Genomic DNA, 10627 nt, shown 5'->3' with positions numbered 1-10627 from the left:
ACAGATCGGAGAGTTGTTCCCAAGAGCTCTCCTCTGCTGGGGCTTGGATTCTGAGGGGGAATCCCCTGCCACTAAAAGGAGCCTAAATGGAGGTTCAAGAGACTGTGATCCCCCAGGGAGATGTGTCAGAGAGGGAGACTGAGGTTGCCTGCAGAGAGGAGCAGGTGTTTACAAAGGTTCCTGCAGATGGTTGTGGTAACAGTGAAGAAAAGACTGGGTTTGAGTGCCTTGGACTTCGTTATTGTGAAAAATACAACAACTCCACCCTCAGAAGTTGAAACCATTAACATAAGAAGTCCTCGAGCTAGACAGCAAAATATGTTAATGATCTATTTTCTATTTTACTTGTTTCCTCTGTTTTCAGTCAAAGTACAGGAGATAAATATTGCAAACTTCATGGTTGTTTTCATGGATACTCAGCTTTAATTATGTTCATCTTTTGCTATTATGTTGATATTCCATCGTGAGTGCATATCATTGTGCTGAATTTCAAGGATCAGGACAGTAATCAGGTGATTTGTTAGTTTCATTTCAATGGAATTATTATTTATACTCAGGCAGAAATTTTGCTTTGATTGGCAAAAAGAACATTAAGGAATCCTCCTTAATTCTTTGGTTAAACTTCAGGCTTAGATGGTGTTGAAAAGAGCTTGACAGCATAGCAATTCAAATAAAGGTAAACCAGTATTCTGGAGGCACATCTTGCAGCAATCTAATTGTTATAACTGTGGACAGTATATTATTGACATTTATAAGGAAGAGTTTTGTTGACCAGACTCCTTTTTACTTCACGTGATTAGAAATTTCTTTTTCCTCCTCTCTTAGTTCTTATATGTAGAGTGGTGTCACAGACCAAGTAGAGTTAAAAAAAAAAAAAAAAAAAAAAGCACGTTTTAATAAAGAATAGTTAAAACAGCTAATACTATTTACAAACTCAATTTTCCTTTGTTAATACTTTATCCTTGTTAAAGTCAGCTGCTGATACTGGACCTTTCCACTCTTACTTGCTGTTCCAGATCTTGGATCACTTCAGCTTGCTCCTGCCAGTTGCTCTGTTCCAGTTTCCAGATTTCAGCTTCCCTGGAGCAGAAGACGGGCAAGGTAGTGTTCCATTGTGCCTTTCAAGTGAGATGCTTTCCTTGCACATATTTGTAATGAAGGCCAAGCTGTACAGAATGCATATTTAAAAATACTTCAGGTAAAAGTAGATTAGAGCACTGGCTCCTGTGAAAAAAGGGACAAGTATGAGTAGCTGTATAAATAGCGGTGTCTGTTTGCTGGCCCTGGTGCCACTCTTCAGGCAGCAATCCCTGGATTACAGTTTATTCCTGTTTTATACATACACAGCACAGAAAAGGTGGCTGTGTTGTAAAGATTCAGAATACTGAGCTGTCTTTAACTAAGTGAAAGCTTTTGAGCAGTAATGCCTTTGGTAGGATTGTCCTCTCCAGAGGACTTAACAGTTTCCTTCACTCTTACTAAAACTGCTCAGAAAAACACAACCTTCTCACACTAAAAAAAGAACCCAAAGTGTAGTAATCCATTAGGATAATTATCAACATACAACTCCATAGCAGAATTAAGCATTGGTATTTGCTGAAAATCAACTAGATTATCCTGGCCATAAGCCCCCTGGTAATTATTCTGTGTCTTCTTAGAAGGAACTTGGAAAGGTCAGGTGTATTTTAATGGTCAGCAGTCAATAGATGGGCAAAATGTAGGACTTTGGGCAGATCACACATAGCAAGGGGATGATTTAATGAGTTCAGGTAGTTAATATGTGGTTTTCCTATGTTAAAAACTCAGGTATGCTGTAAACTGTATTTCCTTTGGGGGTAAAGGCTTCTATTCCTTTGTGCCATGAGAAATAAGAGTATCCCTGGATAGCTGAAAGGTTTGGTCGTGCCAAGTCTGATTCTTCAAAAACAAATCCAAATTCTCAAACAAGTAAAATTACAGTAGAATTTTTCAAGCTTATGTAGTGCTTCTAAAGGCCTGCTCTGTTTAGAAGTGGTGTGGCTGTTCTAGTAGTAAACTTGAAAAATTGTAAATAGGTCTTGGCAAAAGAGCTGGTTTTAACCTTTAAGACAACACTAAAGAAAATGGTCTAATTGTGATGTAAATAAACCTTTCTATTTTATTCAGAACGTGTGCTTTTCTTTTCATTTATTTGCACTGCAATATTGAATATTCCCAGTGTAACTCATCAGATTTGCATTGTAGTGCAACCAAAATCAGCTGCCTTTTTCAGCTTCATATTTCTAGATACTCCAAAGTACAGATTTTCTGTATTGGCCCTGCAGTGCTGCCTGTAACTTTATCAAAATTAATGCTGTGCTTTACTGCATGAATAATCAAAAACATTTCTATGAATTCTTCTGAACATAAATATTTTTCAGGATTAGCATTTACAGAGATTGAGCAAGGTGTTAAGTGCCTAAAAGTCTGATGGGTCTGGTAGGCATTGGCCTTGGCAAGTGTTTTGTTGTTTAGAAGTCATTGCACACTGACTTTTTGGAGTAGTTTTTTGTGTCATTTAATTTGTTTCCAGAATTATTTCTGAAATGTTAAAGAATAAGGCTTTAAATTGGCATAGTGCTGACATTTGGCAATAAGTATTTCTGTTATTGTCCCATTCAGGGTTATTATGCAAATACTGAAAATTCAGTACTTTCTAAACTGTTTTGCTGGATTTGTGGAGAAGTTTTAACTGAGAACTAAGAGATAATGAAGGACTGTTAGAAAGCACTAGGTAAGATAAAAGGCTCAAATTGGCATTCAGCCTCTATCTGGTGTCAGTTTTCTGTTAGTAAAAACAATATAATGATTCCCTGAATGGGTAGGAAGTATTTCATAGTGGCTTTGGATTTGTAAATAGATTTTAAATGGCATTAATGCATTATTGTTTTTCTAAATGATCGCTAAAATGAAGTGGTGCTGGATTTTGTTGTTTTCTGTTGTCAGTATTTTGCCTCTTTTGATGCTTTACCTTACTTACCACCTTCTTGATATTCCCCTTTCAAAAAAAAAAGAAGAACTAAAATTTATTAATTTTATATACTTTGTCCATGACCTTTTTGGCATTTCAATGAATCCAAACCAGTAGCTTCATTACAGGCTTATTTAATATACAGTAGCAGATCAACCAAGCTGACAGTCTTTAGATCCCTCTGTGAAAGGACTTTGAAATTACACTTGCAGAGAAATGTGTGTCTCCTTTTTATTTCTTGTGCTGGGACATCTCCTAATGATTTCAGGCTTTCAGTCTCTTTTTAGTGCGTGTTGTGTTATTAAATATTTAAGAATTATATGGTTGTGATGAATCCTATTTCGGAACAGCAGAAATTTGTTCATTGCAGAAAGTCTTCAGTTGGAATTTGGCTTTAAAACATGCAATATCAGAAGGAGCTGGGGGAAGGACAGAAGGGAGCTTGCCTAAATCTAAACTTTAGGAGTCTCTTCAGCCTCATTTTTGATTAGGCAGATGTTTTGCTGAAGAAAATGCGTAGTCTTGTTTAAAATATGGTTAAGTTCACATATTTTGGGAAAAAAAACAAAATGCAGATGAGCACATCTCAAATGAAGAGCTAATAATCTACCCAATATTTCAATATACATTTTTATATGGATTTCATCTTCCATTGCTCTGCAGGCCTTTATAGAAGTTGTATTTAAACTGCAGTGGTGTTATTGTTTGGTGAACAATTGTGTCTCTTTGTGTGCTGCTGTAAACTGTTATCAACTAATACCTCTGGTTCAGTTATCATTACAGACTGGTGTCATTCCTTATTAAAAACTACAAATATTATTATTTCTATAATAGCTATAAAGAAATATTAATATTATTTAAAGAAGAAGTTATTATGAATTTATTTATAATAAGTTGTCCTGCTCAGGGCTGAATTGGAAGAGTATTTTTGGCAGTGGGACTGTAGCAGTTAAGACGTTCAATGTGCATAGTAAATAATTTTGGGGAATAGTTATTTGTCTGCAACGTTGTTTGTTTGTTTGTTTGGGTTTTTTTGTGGTTTTTTTTTTTTTTTTTTTTAGTTGTTATATAAGAGGAAACTTGTAGGATTTAAATCAGGAATGATTTAGTGGTCATTGGATGTTCAAGCAAAACAGTGCAAAGAATCTTTTGAGGTACTTGAAGGCTGGACAAAACAGCGCATTTTGGTATGGATACTTTTTATAGGACTGATCCAATCAATGAAAATTACTTTCTTAGGAAATAAGTTTTCTTAAAGTTTTTTTGTGCCTAAAGGTGTAGACAATTGTTTTAAAATGTGAGAAGAAAACATGGAAGTAGAAAGAATGTTTATTCTGTGTTAGACAGATGTTTTCTCCTTTATTTTTTAGTGTGATGTTAGTTTTTCATCATGTATGTGAGCATTCTTCCTATATTGAAAATATGAATATGAGGGCAGCATTAGAAAATATAGAATCATTCTACATTATTCATGGAATATTTTGTGTTTATTGTTCTGTGCTGTGTGTTGAGACTGAATGGTGCAGTTACCCATAATATTTGGCAGTGCTGGAAGAAAGCACCTCATGTAACAGGTGTGACTCATTCCGAGCGCCAGGGCTGTGTGGCTCTGCATGCAAGGTCAGAACGCTCTGCACTGACAGACTGTACACAGTGATGAGCTCCCTTCTCATCCTTCCTGATAAGCTGAATAAATTAAACTCCTTAATAGGAAAAGATGAGGATATCAGATAGCTGTGGCTTGTTGACAAGCTCTGAACTTCTCCGTGAGCAAAGGAGAGAGAAAAGGTCCAACATGGTGTGGCAGAAGAGGGATGTGATTGTTGCCATAATCTAGGAGGGCTGGCTGGCCTACAACAAGTTCAGAGAATGACCCAGTGACACAGAGGTGAAGGAATGCTGCTCTGGAAAACTGCCTTGTCCATGATCCCACCTCAACCTGTGTCAGCTTTCGGCAACACGGAGGTTGCACGTTCTGAACCTAAACAGGGCTTTCAGCTCCCCTCGCTGATTCTTCCCATTTCCTGAGCCATAAGTAGCATAGACACTGGCATTGACCAGTTTTGGAGTTTGCATAAATTAGAAGGCTCCTTTCTTTGTTTTTCCGAATGTGGCAAGCAATGGTCAGCTTTGGTGGCTGATAAATGGTTTGTAACTCCTGTTGTAACATCTGCCCTGCCAGCGAGGGAGGGGCTGTCAGCTGGTTTCAAGGAGGGCTCATTTGTGAATATTTCTGAGTACTTCTGTTCCTTGTAACTAGGGAGTTTTTACTAGTCAGCACTGCTTGTCATGTTATTTATGCTGCAGATCTTGATGTTTTTTACTTGTTATGTCTGAAAAATCTGAGATAATCATTGTAACTGAGAAGCTTTAAGCAGCCTATTGGATGCTGGGTGATCAAGGATGCAACTACAGGCCACTCCTACAAAACCTGATTTTTAAAATGTTGGTGTAAATTACTTTTTTTTTTTCTTTCGATGTCAGCTCTTCAACTTAAGTGAGACAGAAACCTGCATAACTGGCAGAAAGGGCTTTTCTCCTACAGCTGAATTGTGCAGCTTAGCAGGATATTGAGGGAGTAGGATTTCAGAGGAATCTTTCTTGAACCTGAGACTCTTAGGGTTATTTAAAAAAAAATATTTGCAGATGGTTTTATTTTGGTGAAATGTTGTCTTTTTCCCCCTTAAGTATAGTTTTGTCATCTTTGTTGCTGCATGGAAGCTGAGACAGACTAACATTGTGCAAATCTGATTAAAATTATCTGTGCTGTTTCAAAGGTCAGGTGCACTCAGTGAATTTGCTTTCAAATTATTTTGTTTATTCTGTGTAGGTATGCATCTTGAGCTCTGTAAAGGTCAGGAGAGGAGATTCGTTTTGGAATTTAAAGAAGTTAGGTTTTCACTGCAGGTAGCCCTGGTTAGTTTCATTTGAACTAATGAAAATGATTTTCCTTTGTTGTTTTCTTTCTGCTGACAGTTTTATTTATCTAGTGGAACTTGTTTGTAACCATGAGGTCCACTTGAAAATAAGGCAGGATTAGTAATGCATTTAATTTTTTGCGTCTTTTACGTGATCTTAAAAATTAAGTACTGTTTGCACAAATTAAATAGTATTCTAATTTGGGTTTTTGTTTCTTGGGTTCTTTAATTCATCTGGTAGACTAACTATTTTCTTGACTAGAATAATATGTTTAAAGGATACACAGTATGTAACTGTCTCTTGCCACAAATGGTGTAATAAAATAGGCGTGGTGGTGGAATTCCTTTCAAATTCATAACAATCCTTAATTAATGTTCAGGTTGACTAAAATAAACACAAAAGAATTCATGTGTGTGTCCTGAAGCATAACTAATTGCAGTTTTCAGTCAGAGACCCAGTGACAATTAGGAAGGAAGTGGGATTCTATTAAACACAAAAGAAACTGCATTGTAAGGAGCCTAATTTTTGTCCTAAAAAGGCTGTTATATAAACCCCCATACGTTCCAGTTCTGTCTCTGGAATGGTTGAAATGATTCTGCTGAGTTATTTAATGATAACTCATAGCAATGAGGAGATTTTCAAAACAATAATACTGATGATTTTTCACTAAAACATGACTATCATTTTCAAAGTTTACATTCACTTGGAAAGTCTTGAGCTGTTTAACCAAATCAGATTTTTATGTCAAAAGCATTCTGACATTTTCTTTTCTGACTACAGGAGATGAAATCTGAATGAGGCAGAACATGCTGATTGAATGAACATAGTACTGAAGCTTGACAAAACTATGTTTTAGTGCACATTTCACTGAAAGGATGGACATATTTTGGAGTTATATGAAAGGTTAGAAAACTGCTCTGAGTCTCTTCTTATGTGTAAGAGAATATAAATCTCATCAAGCACAGTTGTGGTGCTTTCAGTGATAAGTAATAGATGTCTTTCTAAGTAGAACGCTCATCTTCCTTGCCAAAGATTGATTCAGGGTACATTTAATCTGTAGTTGCTTTGGTTTGTATGGACATAACCAAGCTTGGATATGAGTAGCAACAGGTTGGTCACACAAATTTCTTTTTTTAGTTTAAGAAATTTAGTAAATTGGGTATTTGGCCTGGCTGGTTGACTGCTGGGTGTGTACTGTGAGGGACACAGAAGGATGGTGAGGCCTAGAATGGGTGCATTTCCTTGTGGGAGTTTTACCAAGATGCTGCTACTGCTTTGAGGATTTTTTTTTTTTCTTGTCTGCCTCTTCCTAATTAGTGTAATTTGTAAGCTTCCCTCCACTGATTCATTATTGTTTGTAGCAGGCACTGTCATTTCTCTTTACCTAAGTGTTTTCAGTGAGAAATATTTCTCTGTCAGCTTTTCATCAGTTTTGCTGTTGGAATCCTAGTCCATTAAATAGCTTTAGTGTTTATACCTGTTGTGAGACATATCCTTCCTAGTGCTGCAGCTGAAGCAGTAGCTGTTAGGCCTTGACAGTGTGATTTAAGAAAAACAAAAAGCTTTTCAAAATTTGGAAACTTTAGGATATTTGAAGTACAACTTAGAGTTGTACTTAGAGTATGTTTTATAACATAAACCATATAGAGCTATTGTATGTACTTGACTGACTTCAAAAAATTTCTGTTAAGTAATGTTTTATCCTGGTTTTAATTTTCCCAGGTGTCAGGAAAAAAAATTACCTTCTAATATTGTGGTATTAACACTTTTTGTGCCATGTTAATTCTGATGTGTGGCTTGTTTTTGGAAGGTTTGGTTAGCTGGGATAAAATCTCAATATGACTTATGCTGCAGTGGCACATTTCTGAGCAGTGAGTCTGAGAATCAGAATTAAAAACCAAGTATCAGTATCTAAATTCAGGGGAAGAGAGAAGAAAAGAAAGGGAGAAAAGGTAGAGTGTCAAAATGTTATTCTTCAGGGGAAGGTTAATAACACTTTTGAGAGTGATATATACGGCTTGATGTTGCAGGTAATCAGAATTCTGACTTATATAAATACTTTGGATGCTACTTAAAGCTTCTAAAATTAGTTTATAATTTTCTTCCAGAATTGGGCTGTAATATGGAACCAAATTCATATTAATACTCATGGCTTTACACATAATAAAACATTTATACCAATGAAGACCTCTGAAATACAAAAGCAGGTCTCTTTAAGTGTGGGGTTGGTGGTGGGTTCCAAGGTATTGGGTGCTAAGCATCCTATGAGATACACTGGAATCCTAGAATTAGGAATACTTTGTCCTTGAACTTTTTTGTTATTATTTGGTGCTGAGAGCAGAGCCATGCATTTGTCTGTGCGTGGATGGTTGTGTTTATGCTGCAGTGGGAACCCTGTAATTACTCACTTTGCTGCATTTGCACATCCATTGTATTGCCATTAGGAAGCTTATAATGGATATTCCTTTTGCAGTGTAAGAGTTAATTCCTAGATAGAATCCTCTAATGGTTTCAATTTGGGGTAATTTTATCTGAAAAAACCCTTTATTATATTGTATTTAATCTGTGTGTTGACATGCTGTGGTGGATTGTCTCAGCCTGTGAGGTCTCATCAGTTCCCTTGGGTGCTTCTAATTCATGCTGTGTGTGTCATGCAGGTGTGCTGGGACACTTTCAGCTTCTCATGGGTATGGACTGCAGACAGTGGAAAGTAAATATGAGCACAGCTGATGTTTTTTGGAATAGAAAGGATACTAGTGCCTGGCTGTTCACGCATGTTGTGTGTGCACCTGTGATGTGAAGCACTGTCTGGAACTGTCTGCTGGCAACAGCACTGCTGCCTTCGTGCCTCTGAGCTCTTGAAGCTGAAAAGTTGTGGCTGTACTCTTCCTTCTTTGCTTCAGAGATGTTCCATCATAAACATAAATAATGTACGTGAAACATGGAAGTAAGGGATGCTGAGGATGAGCATTATTCATTCTATCCATATATATTATGTGTTGATGTTGTTATCCATTTAGGGTTCTATGCTCATAATTGACTGAATTAGTTATGCATTTTTGACAACACAGTTTGTTTTGGAGAATGCAGACAATGTCTTCAGGAAGTTTGGAGAAAAAACTGGAGAATACAAAGAATTAAGTATTGTCAGTGTTGATGAAAAACATAAATCAGAAAAAAATTGATAGTATTGTTTAAATAGCTTCTCATAAATGCGTAAGATTCTCATTAGTACAACATCAGAAGATGAATGAATATTAATGAATGAGATCAAAGACATTTAGAAATCAAAGCAAGTAAACAATTATTTTTAAGAATTATATAAGTTTTTAACTGCATGAAAATACGAATCTTCTTAACTGAGTGGCTCCAGTGAGAAGTTTTTCTTGAAAATATTTTTCCTGAAAATTTTTACGTTAAACTAGAAAGGCAAGTATGTAACATAAACCAGAAAAATGTATACATCAGAACTTGAAATATATAAAATGTCTTGCATGTGCTGTATCAAAATACCTAAATTCAACTGTGAAATCAAATAGGCTGAAATCTGTGCTTGGCCGGAGTCCATGATTTGAGCTTGACTCAGACTGTCAACACAAATTGCTAAATATTGAGAAGGAAATTACTTCTGGATGCCTCAGACTTTTGCTGTTTGCTTTTACATTTCTAGTACTTTTGGACAAAAGTTACCTGTACACACACACACACACACACACACACACACACACACATATATATATAGTGTAATTCTGCTATAAAAATAGGGGTGTGTGTCATTTTATACTGATTTTGATCATCTGATGTCATAATAAGACCAGAACTGTCTTCATCTCCATATCCATATCATTTCCAAATCTTATCTAGCAGTGTGATCTGTATGACACAGTTATTTAATCTTTGAGCTGTACATGCTAGTTGTATTGCATGGGGTATTTTGTCATCACAATAGTGCTAGTGAATCTTCCAAGATTTAGAGAAACGATTGGAATAGTTTATTAAATATTACTTTTCATTTATCTTTAAATGTTTACTAACATTCATTTAATAACTCTTTTATATATGAGATGATGATTTAACAAAATAATAGGTCTAGGCATGAGTTCAGGTATCTTTTACTTTTCTTTCTGCAATTAAAGTAAAATAGCATCTCTGTATAATATTTCTTCTTTAAAATTCTCTGAGGATTTTAATCCATTTAATCCACAAAGGTCAGAGTGGAAATATCACTCCAAAGGCACAGATTCCCTGGTGCAAAAGGGAAGAGTGTTCTGATCATAAAGTACCCAGTTGCTCTGGGCAATAGTTACATGATTTGACAGTTGGTGATTCCCACGAACTTTGATGGCAAAGTAGGGCTCGTGAGAGGATTCTTCAAACAGTGTCAAAGAAACGGTTTCATTTTGAACCTGGGTATAAAGCTAATGGTATCTAACAGCTTTTAGTGCCACTGAATCAAATTCCTCAAGTGCAGAGAACGGTTGACATTCTGTTTTAAAGGGACCGTATGTTTGACCCAGTTTTGCGACGGCGGTGTCATCACAATCGGATCTCGCTGCTCTGGGCTCTTGGAGGCTGACAGGCGGAACAAGTTGCTTCAGCTCACACAGCTCATCTGTCACACTGAGCAGCTTGCAGGTTTCTATTATCTGAATGAAATGTGGAGCGAGTCCTTCTCCCTTGCTCTCGGCCTATCGGCATCGTCAGCAACCTGCTCACCAC

General features: G+C 36.5%; 1 protein-coding gene across 2 annotated transcripts in view; it reads left to right on the top strand.

The window, feature by feature from the left end:
• The first annotated feature begins 389 nt into the window (after positions 1–389).
• FHIT (fragile histidine triad) overlaps positions 390–10627 on the top strand; it is a 536395-nt gene continuing 526157 nt past the window's right edge. The window contains exons 1-2 of one of the 2 annotated variants that reach the window (XM_027882371.1): positions 390–512; positions 1017–1101. The gene's annotated coding sequence lies outside the window, so the exon portion shown is untranslated. The remainder of the gene's footprint in view (positions 513–1016; positions 1102–10627) is intronic. The other variant, XM_027882370.1, reaches the window with a different exon arrangement.

This window comes from Empidonax traillii, unplaced genomic scaffold (genome assembly GCF_003031625.1).
Source record: "Empidonax traillii isolate 1590-97213 ecotype Southwest subspecies unplaced genomic scaffold, ASM303162v1 scaffold104:size2570737, whole genome shotgun sequence".
NCBI lineage: Eukaryota > Metazoa > Chordata > Aves > Passeriformes > Tyrannidae > Empidonax > Empidonax traillii.
The sequence above is the reverse complement of the archived record's forward strand: the minus strand, read 5'-3'. Positions and strand labels throughout refer to the sequence as shown.